The following is a 20,160-nucleotide window of genomic DNA, read 5'->3' on the forward strand; positions in this document are numbered from 1 at the left end:
ACAAGCTCGGAAAAGTGGTTCAAAATGAAGCAATCAAAATATTGTGTAATTTTTGTATACCTACGGGCAAAGTCTTGACCCATAATACATCCAATTTGAATATCATTGAAAAAGAAAAGGGTGTGGCTTGTTGATATTGTTATACCCAGTGATGGAAGGGTCAATGACAAACAACCACCGAAAATAGACATATAAGAAGTTTGAAGGTTGAATTATGGCATCTCTGGTACAAGCTGGCAGTGGTGGTCCCAGTGGGAATCGGCACACTTGGTGCCATGCATGAAGACCTTGATCGGCACTTGAAACAACTTAATATTAACAAATTTACATCTCTCAGTTACAAAATGCCACACTGATGGCCTCTGCATGCATTCTACGCTTATACATAAGGTCATCCTAACAAATCGGTGATTCCGGTTTGTTTTGATGACGGGTAAACCAAGCTATGTTCTTATGCTTGTGTTGTACTGCTCTCTTGTATATAGTAATGAATATTATTATTATTAGTTGTCCAGAACTGAGAACAGCTGAACAGCTGACAAAGTGCTTTACCTACTGTTTAAGACCTGTTTAGGAACTATGCACTGTTTCATTTTCCCTTTGGTGGCATTGCAGGGAATTATGACATTGACTGCCACATTCCTCACAGATTAACGCTCATCACTGGAAATCTCAGCAGTGCGGCACCTATTAATCCCTTTATCATTTTATTCTGTAATGAAATGGGATTGCTCAAAGTTGACAACCTCTTTAATAAGTCACATTCCAGGTCCATCTAACTTGTCATCTTCATATTACTCCTATTGTTCTGGATCTAAATTTCTCCAGCAGGATTTGAGATATTCTGCAGCCTCCTAATTGTATAGCATGGTGTGTACACACGTGTTAAGAAGTCACTCTGACACACATATCAATAAGGAATCTTAACCAGCTCTGCCTAGTTACAATGGCCGAGCCTGTTTTTTTAAAAAGCACATAATACCTGCCCTTTATGGGCGTATAACATATGACATACATAGTATATACCCATTGTTATTAGTCCTTCAACCAACTGGATCCCCTCCCCTCCTCCTCCTTCCCCTCCCAGCTTCTGTCTCTGTAGGACTATGCGGGTCTTTGTCCTGGAGTTGTGCTCTGAGCACAAACTTCTCCCTTTGTTCCAGGAGTTGAGAAGAGGGAGGGTAAGAGAGATGCCCAAGCTGTAATTGCCAGTTAGCTGAAGACCTATGTAATTTAACCCTAGAGAGACTGCATCCTACTAAACGTACATTGGGCTGATAATGTAGCACACACATCCCCCATCACGCCATTGTCCAGCAATTATCATGATGAAAGATGCTGCTATGAGTCTCTGCAGCGTCAAATCACTATAGTACATCTAGTTTATGCAAATCAATAGACATTTTACGCTAATTAATCATCATTTTCTTCTACACTATGTACTATTTCCTGCCATTTGCCCCCTATTTTACATTTTGCTACACAAACTGGAAAATAAAATTAAAAATCTGGATGAAGACTATAAATTAATTAATTAATTCTGCGCATAGTATGCATTGGTAGTCTATGGCACTACATATTGATCAAACAGGTCAGCATTGCTCATGTGGGCAGCACTGGTTAATCAAAGCAAGTGTAGCGTCTTAAACTAATGATGTATTCTAATACACAGTGTGCACAAGGTAGTCAGAGAAGTTGGTGCAGCCTTCTTTGTTTGTCCATGACAGGACAGTCTCTTTTACTGTTGCTTAAAGAGGTTCCCTAGGATGAAATTAAAAAATGGCCGCTCAAGTTCTGCCTGATATTGCAGCTCATTGCTCCATTGAAGTGTATGGAACCGAGTTGCATTACCACTCACGACCTGCAAGAGTGGCTCTGTTCTTGGTAGAGAGGTAGCATGTTTTTTAATCCTGTCCTTTAAATGATTATGTTTATTGAAAACATACAATATAGAGCACTTAAATATGGAGTATGTAATTTTTCGATGTATAATTTGCAAACTTTTGTAATTTATGAAACTTATCAAACTCTATACGACCCTAAACTATATTTATATCCAATAGTTATGTTAGCAAAGAGCTGACCCGAAAATTATAAATTGCTATTTTGTTTAAGAGCTCATATACATATTTGTATAAAATTCTGGCTATTCTATCATGTGTAACTAATTTAGCATTATATATTGCTGCATTTCATTGCAATAATGTCTGGCTTAAATATGATAATACAATTATGCAAATGCTTCCAATGTGCCATTAGCTCAGATATGAAATCCTTTTCTCCCTCAGAAACTACAATAATTAGTTTCATTAGTTTCCATCATTTTCATGCTTTGTAGAACCTACCATTTTTTTTTTAGCATTTGCATTTGCGAGTCTTTATAGCGATGCTAGTGGCCAATTAAGTATTTGGATATTACGAGTTTTAATGTTTTCTACTTTTGTGTTCCTATTTGTCTTCCATGAACAAATGGATACAGTTACATGACTGTTGGCTTGTTTTCAGACGCTTCCATACCATTCTGGCTAAAAGATTCTTAACAAGTTTGCAGTTTTTTATATATATATAGTACTGATTGTTGGTTGGGTGAAGATATTTGACTCTATTATTCACCTGTATATATAGAAAAGGTTTAAATGACAGAAAAAGTGACAACTGTTCTTCTGAGCCAGCAATATGCACAGTGCAGTTGTCATTTTGCTCCTGTCCACTTGTCTAAAAGAAGCACTTAATATAGAGGCACTACTGATACCAGGAGCAGACCTATAGCCTGTGTAGCCCAAAGGAGAGGAAGGTCCATCCCAGCTCAATTACTGTCAGATGTAATAGACTGTAGCAGATTCCTGAACACTAGGTCAAGTGTACAGCTCCTTTTAAATGGGGGTGTGGTTTAGTTCTGTTATTGGTTTGAACTTAATTGAAGTGGGCAGGGCTTTACATCTGTAGGATGCAGTTTGTTGGAGGGCCACATTGGGATGAAGTGAATAATTATAGTAGTGTGATTAAGGTGTTTGTTGCATGGTAATAATTGTGTAGTTCTAGCGTGTTTTCCTGAAAATAAGACCCTGTCTTATATTATTTTTTTGTCACAAAAGAGGTGTTAGGTCTTATTTTTAGGGGATGTCTTATTATACTTACCTAGTAGGCTCAGGCCAGGTCCCTCCTGCTGCTTTCCAGATCTGCGACTGAACCGCGGCATTGATTAGCCAATTCATAAATCCCACCTCCACAATGCGATGGATGTGATTGGTTCTTCAACCGCTGCTCAGCCAATCAATGCAGTGCTCGAAAACCAATCACTTCCTGGTAGAATTTATGAATCCCATAACCAGGAAGTAATCTTCTGTGGGTGGCCCAGGACTACAAGAAGTTCGCCGGAGCTCCGGAGAGCAGCGGGAGAGACCTGGATCGAGCATCCTAGGTAATGTACTCCTTTTACTTTTTTAATGTAATGCAGCAAGGGCTTATTTTGGGGGTAGGGCTCATATTTTAAGCCTCCTCGAAAATCCTAAAAAATCAGGGTAGGGAAACAGGGTATTTGTACATACACAATGTGTTTGCTGTGCTTATTTGATGTGTATCTGTCCAATGATACGACTGAGTCACATATAGTGTCAAACTTGAATGGCACAGGATCGTTTCCCCCTATTTAAATGAAAATATGTGATTTGGAAAAACAACATTTTTCACTTGACAATTGGCCCCATACACAATTCTTGTACAGGGGTCATTAGCATTCAGTGTATTCCCCTGAGTAAAACACTGTGTTACAACTAGTGCAAAGTTTAGACTAGAAAGCCTTAAAATGTGCCAGATTTATCACAATAGCTCTACTGACTGACACATTTGTAAAATTATAAGACCGTCTAGTCAAAGTTTAGACCACCTACACAAAAAGTCCCAAGAAACTTTTGGTGCAATTTTTGGTGTAATTTAGGTCATGCCCCTTTTTATGAAGCAATGTGTCAGACACAGCAAAAAAAGTGTATGAAAGTGTCTAAAACACATAGGAAAAGTGCCACTAAGCTTGCCTGACAGTTTTCTTGCTCCATTTCAATAATACATAAGCCTCATAATTAGTATGTAAGCCCCCCTGTGTTTGACACTGTCCCCGAAGGCTTTGCACTAATTGTAACACAGTGTTTTATTCAGTCGATCATATAGAGCTCCCTGAATCAGTGAGCTTCTTTCTCCAAGACGTCTCTCCCGGTGACTGGATTGTGGACGAGGGATTTTTGTAATGAGAACCTGGATACAGGCTGCTGGTGGGTCTTCCCTTACCTGAGCTCTTCCACCACACACCAGGTGAGTGCAGAAATATCTACACTTTATATACCTAATAAGATAACTTTATACAAGGCGCTGTTGATATGTTTGTGTGCTTTATTCAGGGAAATACACAAATTGTCCCTTTGCAAGAATTGTGTATGTGGCCAGTTGTCAAATGAAAAACTTTATTTTCTGAATCACAGATCTGCTTGCTTAGGGGGAGACGATCCTGTGCCATCTGAGCATGTGACTGCTGTGGTCAATCATTCACCTCTGTAGTATCATTGGACACACACATCAAATAAGTCAACTGTCAATATTCTTTTTTTGGTGTTCTTTGAATTCTTGTGTATACTCCATCTCCGCAGGCCCTTGCACCGAGTCCTACAATATCAAGTGGGATTGGAAATGCTCTTTACCTAACTATGGTTGCTGATAAATGCAGAGATGACATGTTATGATTAATTTTATCAAAGCAACTCTTCACTTCAGGTAATAACATAAATATCTATTGAACATATGTAGATGACAAATAAAAACCCCCTTAGTACAAACAATATTTTTCTTCCATCTGTTTGTAAATTGAACTGAATGTTGTTTTAGTTTGTGACCCCCTGGCTACAATTTGAAATAACAGAAACAAATAAATAAGACCCATAAAAGGAATTTCTCAAACAATTGAGATACAGCAGGTAATTTACTGGCACGAAATTCCCTATTCATCTAGGGGAATAGCAGCCCAGCATATTGCAAGTCCTCTCAATAATATATTGTCTAGCAAAGAGAATAAATCTCTTTACAACATCATTGCCCATTGTCTGGCATAAGAAAGGAGCATAAACTAGTGCATTGAGGATTTCTTTTCAGAGTTCCCATATTGAACACTGCTCCAATAAATTCTGAATGAAGATGTGTAACGCAAGTCACATGTGTAGGTCAGAATATGGATCCGAGTTGCAGTAAGCCTTACTTCACCCTAGACAAAGATTTAGTTGCCTGCTCAAAGTCTAAAAAATGTGCCTTGGCCAAGGCAGAAAAGCTTGTTCACATCCCACTCTGGTTGTCAGCTATACCCCTGTATTTATCATAAACTCAGTGCTTTTAAAAAAAGAAGTTTCTCCAGCCCAAGAACTCGCCAATTTGTGACCCCAAAGATTAAAGTGTGAAAATTGATTGCTCATTTATTTTTTACATCACTCCATCGGCATAAAGGACACTGCCCTCTCCTGGTTCTCTTCCTACCTATCTGACCGCTCCTTCAGCGTCTCCTTTGCCGGCTCTACCTCCCCTCCTCTTCCCCTTGCTGTTGGGGTCCCCCAGGGCTCAGCCCTCGGCCCCCTCCTTTTCTCCATTTACACAGCCCCTATTGGACAGACCATCAGGAGTTTAAGTCTCCAATACCACCTCTATGCTGATGACACCCAGCTATACACCTCTTCCCGTGACATCTCTGCACCTTTCCTCCAAAACATCACCGACTGTCTGTCCGCTGTCTCTAACACTATGTCCTCTCTCTACCTAAAACCAAACCTCTCTAAAACTGACCTACTGGTGTTTCCGCCCTCTACTAACCGATCTCATCCTGACATCTCCATCTCAGTGTATGGCACCACCATATCTCAGACAGCATACCCGCTGCTTTGGGGTCATATTCAATGCCGATCTCTCCTTTACCCCCTACATCCAATCTCTCACTCGAACCTGTCAGCTGCACCTCAAGAACATTGCAAGAATCCACTCTTTTCTAACCATGGACACACTAAAAACTAACCTCTTCAATCCATCCTGAATGTGACAGCCAGGCTCATCTTCCTGTCCGGCTTGAATGCACAAACAAAGGCTATCTGAGCAATCCAGGAATCACAAAACTTCAGACGTGCTCTAAAAACGTACCTCTTCAGGGAGGCATACCACATCCCCTAAACCAAAGCCCTCTGTACTCCGCCTGATAACATGCTCCCTGACCTATTGGCTGCAATCCCTGCTAGCCACCATCAACTGCCCCTGCAGTCATACCGATTCTGCTATCACATGGCTAAATGTCTGACCATTGTCTGTGTATAGCATCCCTCACTCTCCACCTCGCTATACCATGCACATCTCCAGCCCCTTTACCTTCTGTATCACCCCATTATTTGTAGTATGTAAGCTCGTTGGAGCAGGACCCGCACCCCTATTGTTTCCATCAACTGATTACTATGTAACTGTGGTTCTGTAATTTTTGTACTTTTGTCTTTCTGTATTCCCCCTTTTTTTGTAAGCGCTGCGGAATATGCTGGTGCTATACAAATAAAGATTATCATTTTTACATACCAATTTGTTTTAAGGCAGTAAAAAGTTTAAGAAAATAGGAAAATAAGTTCTGATCAATATGTTTTTTATTATGAATGTTCCTGAATTAAATGCATATTTTACATTTGTTTTCTTTTGTAAGCAATCTCACTTCTATCCACATGATAGGTCATTCATATGGTAATTATTAGCTAGGAATCTGCCGCTCAGGATCCTCCTCGATAAGCTGATCTCCCAGTCCACTGTCAGTGCAGCGGGCTGGACATGCATCATAGGTGATCGGAGCGGAAGTGCCCTAACTGGCTACATTCCCATTGAAATCAGTGGGAGCTGAAGCTGGTTATTAAACTTCTGTCATTTCTGCTTCCAACACCTAGGATGGACCGGGAAGTCAAATAGCCACTTCAACTCACATTAATTTCAATGGATGTGAAGCCAATCTACGTCAAGTTCCGTGGATACAAGTACACATCACAAACACCATTGGTGTGGATTCCAGTGCAGATCTACAGCAGAATTAAACCCTTCAATTGAAAGGGTGAAATCTATCACAGAGCTGCATAAAAATGCATCAAAATCCATATCAATTGGTGTAGATTTTAACAATTTTTTTTGCGTGCATCTGCACCAAAATCACAGTACAAAATATACTGTGGGTTTTGGTGTGGATATGCACCAAAATCTGCAATGTGCAAACGTACCCTTAGGGTACGTCCAAATAGAGGAATTCACAGCAGAATTTTCACATAAATTCCACCTCTAAAAGCCATGACAAAATCCACTGCAACTTTTGACATGGCTCTGCATGTGAATTTTTCCCTATCAACAGGCAAAATCTACATGTGGAATTCCCATGCAGAAAATTGCATTTCCGCAAGTTTCTGTGGCACTTTTTGATGCAGAAATGCAATTTTCCACGTCCGAATTCCACACACGGATTTTGCCTATTGACAGGGCTAAATCCTCATGCTGATCCGTGCCAAAAATTGCATCAGAAAGATGCAGAGTTTGACACAGTTTTTAGAGGCGAAGTGGAAAATTCCAATTCATTTGAACATACCCTTAAGGGGTTTATGTAATCAGATAGGAGTTGCAGTGGTTCAGTACATCCACACAAACTAATTTTGCTGCGGAAAGTCACAGCCTGGCAGACACAATTGCTGCAGGGAAAAAGTAGTATTACATGGCGAACATTCAAATACATGGACAGCTTGAGTCTGCCTAAATGGGAGCCACTCCTTTAGAGCATCTCTTGTTTTGGCACATATAAGTTATCCTGATCAGGGGATGCCCCATCTATGGCATCTATATTCCCCAATATGGCATGTAGAGGGTTTGTCTTATTTAATTAGACAATCCCTTTAAGTGGAGTTAAGCTTTAACATAAACAAAATCTCACAATATGCTATAAACATACTCGCCTTTCTGTACACATTATACATATGGTATGAGATAACTATCCTTTTTATGAAAGACCTGAGAATGACTGAAGTTTAGTTAGTCACTTGCTAATCTTCTCTGCAGGGTAAAAAAGCCCAATTCAGTTCTCAACAACAGAAAAATGCAAGCTGTGTCTAGCCATTTTAATAAGTTCCTACATCAAAGTCTAGTCAGTAAAAATCTGGTTTCACTAAAATAAGGAAGGATAAAATGACTTTATCTTAGGAAAGTCTCAGAATAACAATTAGATAAACACAAACCAATCCAACAGATGGACACCTACAGGCCAAACATAAGTCTGAGGAAGATCTTCTCAAATCTATAAGAAATTCATATAATGTTCAGTCATTAGAAAAGTATATCTTTAAAGTTTAACATACTACACAACATTTGCTGCTTGTAAACTATAATGCACTATTACGATTGGCATTACAAGGCATTACATAGTACAGAGAAACAAACAAAAAAGCCAACATAACAATCAAATATAGATTATTTTATGTCTACTGCAGGGTGTCCGCGGATGCTGGAATACTGAGGCATTCAAAGGATACCAAGTAGAGTTACCCCAAGCAATGCTCTGCTCCCTCGGTCCCTGCACTAGCCGTAACAGTGTGTATCTGTTTTCCTAGAGTGTTCCTTTAAGTAAACTGATGTTTGTTTATGGATACCTTCATTGCTGTTACTTTTGTATGTACTTATATGATCTAAAATTAAAAAACTAAGGTATTTAACATATCATTCAACATACTATGCCAAAGACAAAGTACCATTACATACCGTGTTTCCCGAAAATAAGACACTGTCTTATATTAATTTTGGCACCAAAAGAGGTGCTAGGCCTTATTTTTGGGGGATGTCTTATTATACTTACCTAGCAGACTCGGTCCGGGTCCCTCCTGCTGCTCTCCAGAGCTCCGACACGCTGAGCCACAGCATTGAGTGTCCAATTCATAAATCCTGCCTCCACAACGCGATGGCTATGATTGATTCTTTGATTGCTCAGCCAATCAATGCAGCGCTCAATGAACGAATCACAGCTGTCACATTGGTTCTTGAGCGCTCCTCAGCCAAGCAATGCAGCGCTCAATGAACCAATCAGAGCCATTGCTCCCTGGAGGTGGGATTTATGAATCCCGTAACCAGGAAGTGATCTTCTGTGAGCGGCCGAGAACTTCAAGAAGCTGTCCGGAGCTCTGGAGAGCAGCAGGAGGGACCTTTATTTGTAATGTAGTTGCAGCTAGGGCTTATTTTGGGTTTGGGCTTATATTTCAAGCATCCCTGAGAATCCTGGGAAAAAAAGCTAGGGCCTATTTTCAGGGTAGGTCTTATTTTCGGTAAAATGGGGTACCAATCAGAAAAGGACTTATCTCATAATCATTGGAATGAAACTGTATATCTTAGTAATTTCTATGACAAGATCAAGGCTCAAGAATGTCTAAAAGAAGTCTATTACCAAATAAAATGCCCATAAACCACTGTCAACAGTACATTCCTCTAATAACAACAGCACTATGGTTCAATTCAGGAATGTATCTGCAGTTTTTCTGGAAGAAATAGTAAGAAGAAAAAAAGTGGAACAAGCCTAGATGGAGCTTAATGGATAATGTACCCACATAACATAACTGAAACTGAAAGACCAATTTAGTCAAGAAAACAGCCAATTTTTTAATGTTCAATAAATTTTTATTGAGAATTAGCAGAATTGACACAAGTGGAAACGTAGTTGGAAGTTGGGAGAAAGAAAAAAGAAAAAAAAAGAGAGGGGGTAAAGATTAGTCTGCTGAATTAATTTTATACTCTTAGGTAAATTATGTTAAAGGGGTTGTCCCGCGAAATCAAGTGGGGTTATACACTTCTGTATGGCCATATTAATGCACTTTGTAATATACATCGTGCATTAATTATGAGCCATACAGAAGTTATTCACTTACCTTCCCTGCGCTGGCGTCCCCGTCTCCATGGCTCCGTCTAACTTCAGCGTCTAATCGCCCGATTAGACGCGCTTGCGCAGAAGGGTCTTCTCCCTTCTGGTCGGTCCGGGCACGAGCGGCGTTCTGGCTCCGCCCCCTTCTATGCGTCATCGCGTAGCTCCGCCCCATCACGTGTGCCGATTCCAGCCAATCATTCCAGCCAATCTTTTATTTGAAGCATAAGCTTTGGGGGGATATTAATACCTAATATTTTTTATTTGGACGGTTTGATTTTATAATAAGACATTTTCCCAAAAGACTGAAGAAGTTCAGATACTGCTCTGAGAGCCTCTTGAAGGGAAGTTAATAGAGATGAGCAAACCTACTCGGCCACGCCCCTTTTTCGCCCGAGCGCCGCGATTTTCGAGTACTTCCGTACTCGGGCGAAAAGATTCGGGGGGCGCCGTGGGTGAGTGGGGAGTGGGGGGGGGGAGGGAGAGAGAGAAGGCTCCCCCCTGTTCCCTGCTGCTACCCCCCACTCCGCCACGCCTCCCCCCGCCCCCCGGCACCCCCTGAATCTTTTCACCCGAGTACGGAAGTACTCAAAAATCGCGGTGCTCGATCGAGTAATTACTCGAAACGAGTAGGTTCGCTCATCTCTAGAAGTTAACAATAAAACTATGTCATCCACAAAAAGTCCAATTTTATGATGCCTGAACGTTGGGGGACTCCTCTTACGTTGTTCTTTATGCGAATAGCTTCTGCTAAGGGTTCCACTGTCAGAACAAATAGAATGGGCGACAGAGGGCAACCTTGCCTGGTACCGTTTGTTATGCTAAAGGAATTGGAGATAACTCCATTAATAAGGACCTGAGCAGAAGGGGCACCATAAAGAACTTGTATAGCTCCCAAAATTTTACCCTTAAAACCCATCTTCCTCAACACTGAGAACGCATAACTCCAGTTAATCCTGTCAAACGCCTTCTCAGCGTCCAAAATAAGAAGCAGAGAAGGCGTTCGAGAGACCTCCAGCTCATTCATAATGTCTATTAATCATCTAGCTGCGTCTGCTGATTGCCGCCCTTTAACAAAACCTGTTTGGTCACTATGTATAAGGTTAGGGACTATCCCAATGAGTCTCAGAGGTAGAATTTTTGCATAAAATTTTGTATCACTATTTAGTAATGATATTGGCCTAAAATTTGCGGGAGAAGATGTATCCTTGCCAGGTTTGGGGATTTTTATGATAAAACAGCCCCTTTTTAAGCAGGGGTGCTACCCAAACAAAAGAGGTGTTTGGTGCGAAGAGAAAAAAGAATGGCGAATTGGTGCAACCTTTCCACAAATAAACCACAGTCATGTGAATCGATGATTAAAATTTCCTTTACTGGATGATATTAAAAGCCAGCATATAAAACACATTTCAGAGCAATAAAACCCCTTCATCAGTTGAGTTGGAATAAAAGGTCATAATAGTAGAGTGCGCCAGGCACTGTACACCACCGGGGGTAGACACGCGGCACTTTGCCGGAGATCTGTAAACTCTCCAGCCTACACATCTTTGGTGAAGTGCTGCTTTTTCATCCCCGGTATGATTGCTCTGAAACGTGTTTTATTTGCTGGCTTTAAATATAATCCAATAATGGAAAGTTTAATCATCCATCCACATGATTGTGGTTTATTTGCGTAAAGGCTGCGCCGATTCACCAGTCTTTCTGTTTTTCTGGAAGAGCAGCCATTCGGTAGTTATGAGATTTCACAGATTCCATGCACTCTATGTAAATCAGCTGTAATCCATTCAATGGGTGGTCTTGTACCCTGTTCTGGTTCAGACAGTTAATGTCTTCACAGCCTCTACCTCTGTCTAATGATTGACATCTATAGTTCTAATGAGCTTCAGTTTCTTTCCTATTTACAGTATATGAAAAGATAATTAAAAAGGTGCTCAAAGGTTGACATTTACCAATAATAATAACAACAATAATAATAGATCATTTTGTTTAATAGTTATCTCCCACCTAAAATAGTCTCATATATAAGGGATTCTTTATTGTTGCCAGCATTGTTTTTCAGGCATCTGATGATGATACATTATTTGTACATGAAATACTTTATGGCTCTCCCCAGCATCTTATTAACTGAGATTAGGATAAAAAATATTTCCCTGAAGCACAATAGAAAAATGATTACTTTTGAATTTAGTACCTTAGCAAATGAATAGTTATAATACTGATCTAATCATATAATCCCTTTAAGACAAACTAAAAATTGATTGTAGGAAAAAAAAGAAGAGTGCAAACCTAGAAAAAGTACTCTTTAAGTAAAGTATCAAAGCAGGCCCTGCAGTCATAATTTGTTTCCAATACAGCTGCTTGCTAGAACAAAATAAATTGATTTGTAAGCTGACTTTCTCAAACTTTTAGATGGATAACAGAAAAGTGAAAACTTGAAAGGGGATGTCTTGTTATTTCTGAACAAGCTGGAGATAGCTGAGGATTTGGACAAAATTGAGAGATGTCTGGATATCTTTGATTACGTGACTTAATTTAGGGGGCAAAATAGAAACTCATGGTCACCATGTTAGGGGTACTCTAGATCATTAAAGGGATTATCTCAAGAAGGCACCCTCTGTCTGAATTCTTTTAGCACTGATAGTCAACAAAGAAATGGGGTCCTCCAATTGAGTTCCCCTACAAGCCACAATGCAGCGGTGCTCTGTAAACAGTGTATCCTACTCTACAGGGTTGGAGCAGCAGCTGTAATTTGAAAAGGGGTCATCTGTACTGAGAAAACCCCTGTAAGCCTATTGTACCAGCTACATCGCAATAAACTCTGAGGTTGACTTAGTTTAAAAAAAATATTTGCCTCATATGAAAATTGGGGAAGGACTGCAAACATTTACCTTCGGGATTGATTGGCACTTTCTCTGCAATAAAAAACCTACATGCTTAATCCACTGTATGATGTCTAAAGACATTCTGATCGAAGGCTATACAGCTCAGATGTCGGAAGTTGTTCGGCAGGGTATTCTTACTGTATATTACTGGGTGCTCTGTTGTCGGGGGCCTCTCCAGCATGTCACATACTGCAGAACTGGCTCTAGCCAGCAGATGGTGCCATTGTATAATGGCAGAAAGAGAAAGCCCAATAGGAAACCCTGAATCCAAAATTGGATTGCAAAGGGTTAAAAGTGTTCACTGATTCAATTATGCTATACTCATACTAGAAAGTCCAAAACACTGAAACATGACTGAATTTTAAAATTAGTCTGATGCATTATCTGTAGAATTGAGGCTATGATGTTATGGCAGGTCTACTTTCAAACACATCTAAACTGATGAACCCCATTTACTTTAAAAGGGTATTCCCATCTCGGCTTTTCCCGACCAAGCTGGGAAAACCCGGAAGCTCTGTTCCGACCAACTGTAGGAAGGAGCCAAGTGCTTGTGCATCGATGTTTCCATAGTGTTCATTGAAGTGAATGGGAGTTACCGAGACAGCACAGAATAGTATGCTACACTGTTTTCGTAACTTGAGGAGCACTACGGAAATAGTGCTGTGCTAAGCTATCGGCTCTTTCCTTAGGCTCCACAGACAGCAGTTTCCAATCTCAGCTATGAAAAGCCGAGATGGGAATAGCTCTTTAATAAGGTTCAACTGGGTACACTAAGCTACAGGTATTTTAGCAATTGACATAAAAAATATTAGGAAAGCTAGTAAATCAACCTACAATAACCTACAATGTTTACTATGGATGGCCTTTACATGTTCTTAGCAGATTATTTGTAATGCCATGACATCCAGAGACGCATTGAGCAAAGGTATTTGAGAAAAGTAGTCCAAAAATGGTCAAATTCTTCCATGGATCCTATCAATTGACTATGGGTTAGTCAGACTGTTTTCCTATAGATTTTTTCTATAGTATGGCAAATAGTATTCTGTAAATGTTCTAACTGGTTATTAATATACAATTCACCTTGAGAATGCTGGTGGGAACCCTGCGGCTTCTTGAAGGATTAGTTTGCCCAGTTTCGATGACACATCTGATTTAGCTCATTGATATAATGGGCCCATCAAAAATCTGATCTTACAATTTTTTTGTAATCCTGTTGTGAAAATAGACATTTAGTTCCCAGATTGATATCCACACATCTAATTGGTGAAATAAACAGCAGGTCTTCACGTCATTCTTTCTTTTTATAATGACCCCATTACCTCAACGGAGTATAAATTGTAAAGACCAGCATACAATATCTTTCCTCTTTGTTATACACACCACTCTTCTCTTGTTTTGTCATGTATTTCTCTATAGATGAGTTTAGATATACTCTATTTGTGACTCATAGTGAGTCAGAACCATAGGCAATAGAGATGAGCGAACGTACTCGGATAGGCACTACTCGTCCGAGTAATGTGCCTTATCCGAGTACCGCTGTGTTCGTGCTCAAAGATTCGGGACGCGCTGCGGAGCGGGGAGCTGCAGGGGAGAGCGGGGAGGAACGGAGGGGAGATCTTTCCCGCCTTCTCTCCCGCCCGCTCTGCCCCGCTCCCCGCTCCGACTCACCTGTCAGCAGCGGAGCGCCCCGAATCTTTGAGCACGAACACAGCGGTACTCGGATAAGGCACATTACTCGGACGAGTAGTGCCTATCCGAGTACGTTCGCTCATCTCTAATAGGCAACCTTTTCCAAAAGACAGATGCCCAAAAATGGGTTCTGTTTTCCACTTCAGTTCGAATATTGATTAGTGTGAATATATATCTGTAACATTAACAAGAAGTCGTCCCCCCCCCCCCCCGTCCTTCTTCTTCATCATCCTTATTTATACAGCAAGCCGTAGTTACTCAGCAGCTCAAGCAGTGGAATTTCTTGCTCATGAAATCTGTGATGTTCTTTGGCAGAAACTACATCATAGCAAATTTTCTTTTGGGACAGCTGTGAAAATGTAAGAGACATTTTCAATCCAGTAGAGATTTAATGAAATGCAAATCACTCAACAGAAAATACAGACAAGATGAAAAAAAAAACTTTTTTTTTCTTTTGTGACTTTTTTTGTACTGTTTATCTATAGAAATAGCCACATTTATCTTGGGTTTATGTAAGTTACTTGATACAGCTTTTGAAGATGGAAAATTAGAGGTTTCTTTGAAAGGCCACAACATCTGAATGTTTTATTTGCATAATCTAATGCAGTTCTTAGATACTGTTGCATTAAGGCATCCAAGAGCCAATTTAATTAAGAAGCCTATTTTGAAGACAAGCGGTTTTAATATAAATTTAACAGTATAATGCATTACATGTAGCAATCTCAATTTTAATAAAACTGTGTTAGGGAAAGTATGCGGAGAAGTTCCCAGCGCCTGATTTATGAGCCATTCTCAGTACAGAGGTAATGAGGTATAATCAATAACATTTATGAAGCGAAATTCTGAGATTCTCCTGCAGTGCTGACTAAACAAGTTGAATTTTCCCGAATGCAAATAAAGTGCATCTTTTTTCATATGTCATCCCTGATGGATTTTAATAAATTTCCTATGTAGAAGATTAAAGTATTAAGGTGTGTATGTCAGATTTTTTTTCCAACCAATTAAACAGATCATATTGAATGCATAAGTACATTTCGTGACATTTAGAATTAATCTCAACAAAGTTAACTGGTTGAAGGGGATATAATTTGTATCAAGATGGCATAAGAGAATCTAAAGAATTAAGTGCCAATAGAGAATATAAATCTATGCACAATAAATGATACATCCATCATCAGATGAGACTTCTCATATATATAAAACTGGAAAGAATGTTACAGATCAGTTGCATCATAGTAAAAGCTGCCCACCTCCTATTTCCTTAAAAGGGTTATCCCAAGATGCCTTCTTATAGTGGTGGATTAAGTAGACCATAGATCCCAGGCTGTTTATGCAATTTAGGCACCCAACACCATTACTATAGTCAGCAGCAGCATTTTTCTAAATAATAGAGTCACTTTATAATGGTCAGATATAAACTGTACACAGCAATAGTGAATGCAGTGAGGTTACTTCCAGTGATCACAGGTGATATTTCCTCTGATTGAGGTAATTCGCTTACGTTTTTCTCTATTTGGACCCAGACTGCCATAAAGACTTCTTTGAGCCATGACTCATCCCTGCACACTCATTCTATTTTGCTGCTACCTCATGCCAATCTCAATCCCTCTCCATAGTAATAGTGCCTACTTTTGATCTCTAAACAGTACTAGAGCTCCCCTTTGTGTCCCATAAAGTAATAATACCCTCACATAGTAATAATTTGCCTATTATGTAAACCACTAGAAATAATGCCTCCTTTGTGCTCCAAAGTAGTATTGTCCTCTTTTGTCTCCTACACAATAATACCCCCCTTTGCCCCTCAAAGCAATATAACCACTAGAGATGAGCGAACGTACTCGTAATGAGTACTTACGCACCCGAGTACCGCCATTTTCGAGTACTTCAGTACTCGGGCGTAAAGATTCGGGGGGCGCTGGGGGGCGGGGAGAGGCGCGGCGGTGCGGGGGGGAGCAGCGGGGAACAGGGGGGAGCCCTCTCTCTCTCCCTCTCCCCCCCACTCCCCACTGCTACCCCCCGTGCCGCCACGGCGCCCCCCGAATCTTTACGCGCGAGTACTGCTGTACTCGAAAATGGCGGTGCTCGGGTGCGTAAGTACTCGTAACGAGTACGTTCGCTCATCTCTAATAACCACCTATGAATTCCCACAAAGTACTAAATCTCCTTTTGCACTCACACAAAGTGAGATAGCCCCCTCTGTACCCCCATAAAGTAATAGGTTCTCCTCTGGGCCCCTCCACTTCACAGCACTGATCTCCAAAGCTCAAGCCACAACATACAAAACCTACTGTATTACAGATGATGCTGTTCCTTCAGATTACGGCACAGTTCATGTGAACCTGACTCCTCCACCATCTCCTCTCTCAGTACAGTACATGCATGAGATGAAGAGTACAGTACATACATGAGATGAAGGAGGAGTTGGGCATTCATGGACTGTGCTGTAAACAGCAGCCACCCAAATCACCCCTATTATAAATAGCATCACTTGTTCATGTGCTCTATCAGGGCATATCAATGTCATCTAGGGGGGGGGGGGGGGGCGCTCAGGACCCCTGCTTTATCCACCAGAGTGGAGACACGCTCAGCAAGAGTGACTACTGTCCTGTTATTAAAGGATGGCCATTCACGAGATGTTAGCTTGGCTGTGGATTTTCCCGTAGCAAAACCACATGGTTGCCAGTGGTTCTAAGAGCAGAACTCAGTATGATTAACTGTATCTTGATACAACCCCTTTAAGAGAACAGCAACAGAGCACAAGTGATATATAACTAATCCTGCATGCTGTGTGTAACCCTAGGTAAGGGTATAGCTGAAGGTGGCTGGTGCCAGATAGCTCCAGTAAGCCAAATTTCTTGAACAGGCTATTTAAATACAAGATTAAGGCAGTAAGATGGATCTTTGGTGAAGGAAATAACATAAATTGCGTCAGGGAGGCGCTTCCAACGGCAACTCGGAGTAATTAAGAAAGTACAGATGGAAACATAAATAAAAACAAAAAATAATAATAATAGTAATAATAGGACTCACCCAGTGGTAAGTGAGAACCCCTTACTAGGAGCCTCACTAACACCTCCAAATCCAAGTCAGCTTATCAGATCACAATGGATCTAACAGTGGTTCTTGTCGGTCCTTCTGGTGTACGGGATTGGCAGCAGGGCTTCTGTGTCCAACTGTGTAGAGAGACCCACTCAGTCAAACGGAATCAAGGTAGAAAAAAGGAATCTGCCCGCGCTATCTCAGCATTCCATCAGGAACAGAACATATTTTCTTATGGTCATCAATTTATTTATTCACGATACTTGTGCAACGCGTTTCGTCGCTATGCAAGGCTTGATAACAAGGCGAATGATAATGAACCTGGTGCCAAGCGGGGCCCTTATAAAAAAGGGAACATCCCGCCTGCACCGGAGGTCCTGGTCGGCTTGTAGCAAGTGCTTTAAGTCCTGCAACAATCCTGTGTGGTCTGGAGAGTAGCAGTAAAAGGAAAATACCCCCAAAATGGATAACCAAATGAGGAGGCGAAAGAAAAGTAAAAACACAAAAAAACTTCAGCGCTCTTGTAGCAGGCCCTGTAATGAATCTCTCGAGATCCGCTTCCCAATGTCCAAAAATTTATTAAAAAGTCCAAAGTGAAAAATAAAGTTCACAATACTATTGTCATAAATCAGAATGCAACGCGTTTCAGCATTCCAAATTAACGCCTTTCTTAAGCATAAGAAATATATTTTTGGACATTGGGAAGCGTATCTCGAGAGATTCATTACAGAGCCTGCTACAAGAGAGCAGACGTTTTTTGTGTTTTTTGTGTTTTTTACACACTTTCAATTGGACCGGCACTACTGCAATCACAGGCAGCAATCAGCCATTTATTGAATTCAATGAATGGCCAAGCGCTGCCTGTGATTGACTGAGTGCTGTGACCAATCATAGGCAGCACTCAGTTGTCATTCGATGAATGGCTGAGTGCTGCCTGTGATTAGCTGAGTGCTCAGCCAATCAGATACAGCCCTTTCAGCAGGCAGGGATTTTAAATGCCCACTTGCTGAAACAGATTCAGAACAGTGCAGGGAGACGACAGGCTAGATGCGCCTGTGCCCCAGCCGCTGAGGAGAGGTGAGTATATATTTTTTTTTATTTTCAACACATTCTAGGGATGATTTTCAGGGAAGGGTTTATATTTAAAGCCCTTCCCCGAAAATCCCTGCAGGGCTTGCCGGCAGCCCATTGTTTGCGATGGGACTGCAGCTGTGACAGCTGTGGCAGGAGATTCTTTACTTCCTGCAGGGAGTCCCCTTGTCACTGAACACTGTGAAAGTGCTGTCCCAGTGTTCAGTGACAAGGGGACTCCCCGCTGGATAATATTGATGCGCACTATGTTTTGCAGGTACTTGCATTTGCACGCCTGTAAAACACAGACATGTGAACACACCATAGTGAACCAATGGTTCTAATAGACACATGGTTTTGTGTGCACATAAACAGGCTCGTCTGAATCCACCCATAGGCTGTACAGAAATGCCTCGCAAATGTGTATCATTTTCCAAGTAAAAAGCTTGCACAGCAGGGAACCATAGTTTAGTGCCCGAACCTCCTACCTTAGAACCATATACAAGTGCTGTTTCTGGCTTCTATGGTGGGTTTCCACCGGCAGTCTACATGATGTCTAGATATATATATATATATATATATATATACCCATATTTTCATTACCATGTGCATATGCCAAATGGGTGTATACCAGATACAGAACATACACAAGCATAATGGAGTTTCTGGGGGGAAAAAAGCTAATTCCTCTTTCCAGTCTAATATAAGCACTGTACCTTTCACATAAGGCTATGTGGAGAGTTATGTACTTCAATGGCCTTGCAATTTTCCAGTAGCCTATTACATACAATTTGATATTATTCACTTACACTGGGATGCATATAACATGCTGTTAGGTGAAAATCTGTGTAAGAAAGTTAAAAGGTTCAGAAGCAGCTTTTATCTGCACACAGTAAATGCCAAAAATATTATCTTCAACAACAAAGAAATATGAACCAGTAGGTCGAAAAAACAAGACAATTTGGAGTCACAAAACATATCAACAGTTGTCATTGGTGGGATTTGTGAGCTGGGACCCCCACTGATCAAAAGAATGAGTTGTTCTCTGTGCATTTTCAAAGACCATTTGGGCTATAATTTAGCAAAATGTTATAAGTCAAGGATGAAACACTATAATAGAAAGTTATGCAACTTTCTTACATACTTTCCATAGTAATCTCTCACCATTTTCAACATCTTTGCTTGTGTCTCTTAACATATTCACTGCACTTCATGCCAGTGCAAATTTTACTTAGACAGGCATAAAAAATGCCGGTCTAAGTAAATATGCACCCAATTTATATAAATAAGCTGTAAAATTTCATTATATAGTGATGGCATTTTCTTTACATAAGATTGGCTAGCCTCCTTAATATAAATATCCATCTCTTATGCTTTAATCACTTTTATTGAAGAGCCAAATGTAAGACATGACATTCGTAAATCACAGGATATAAGTAGCACCCAAAGTGCCCATATATTAACAAGTGAAAAGAAATATATGAAAGGAGAAGGAGGAAACAGGGTCAAGGAGGGCCATCACATAGCATTACAGACTACATAGCCAGATCG

The sequence above is a fragment of the Eleutherodactylus coqui genome, chromosome 6, assembly GCF_035609145.1.
Source record: "Eleutherodactylus coqui strain aEleCoq1 chromosome 6, aEleCoq1.hap1, whole genome shotgun sequence".
Taxonomy (NCBI): Eukaryota; Metazoa; Chordata; class Amphibia; order Anura; family Eleutherodactylidae; genus Eleutherodactylus; species Eleutherodactylus coqui.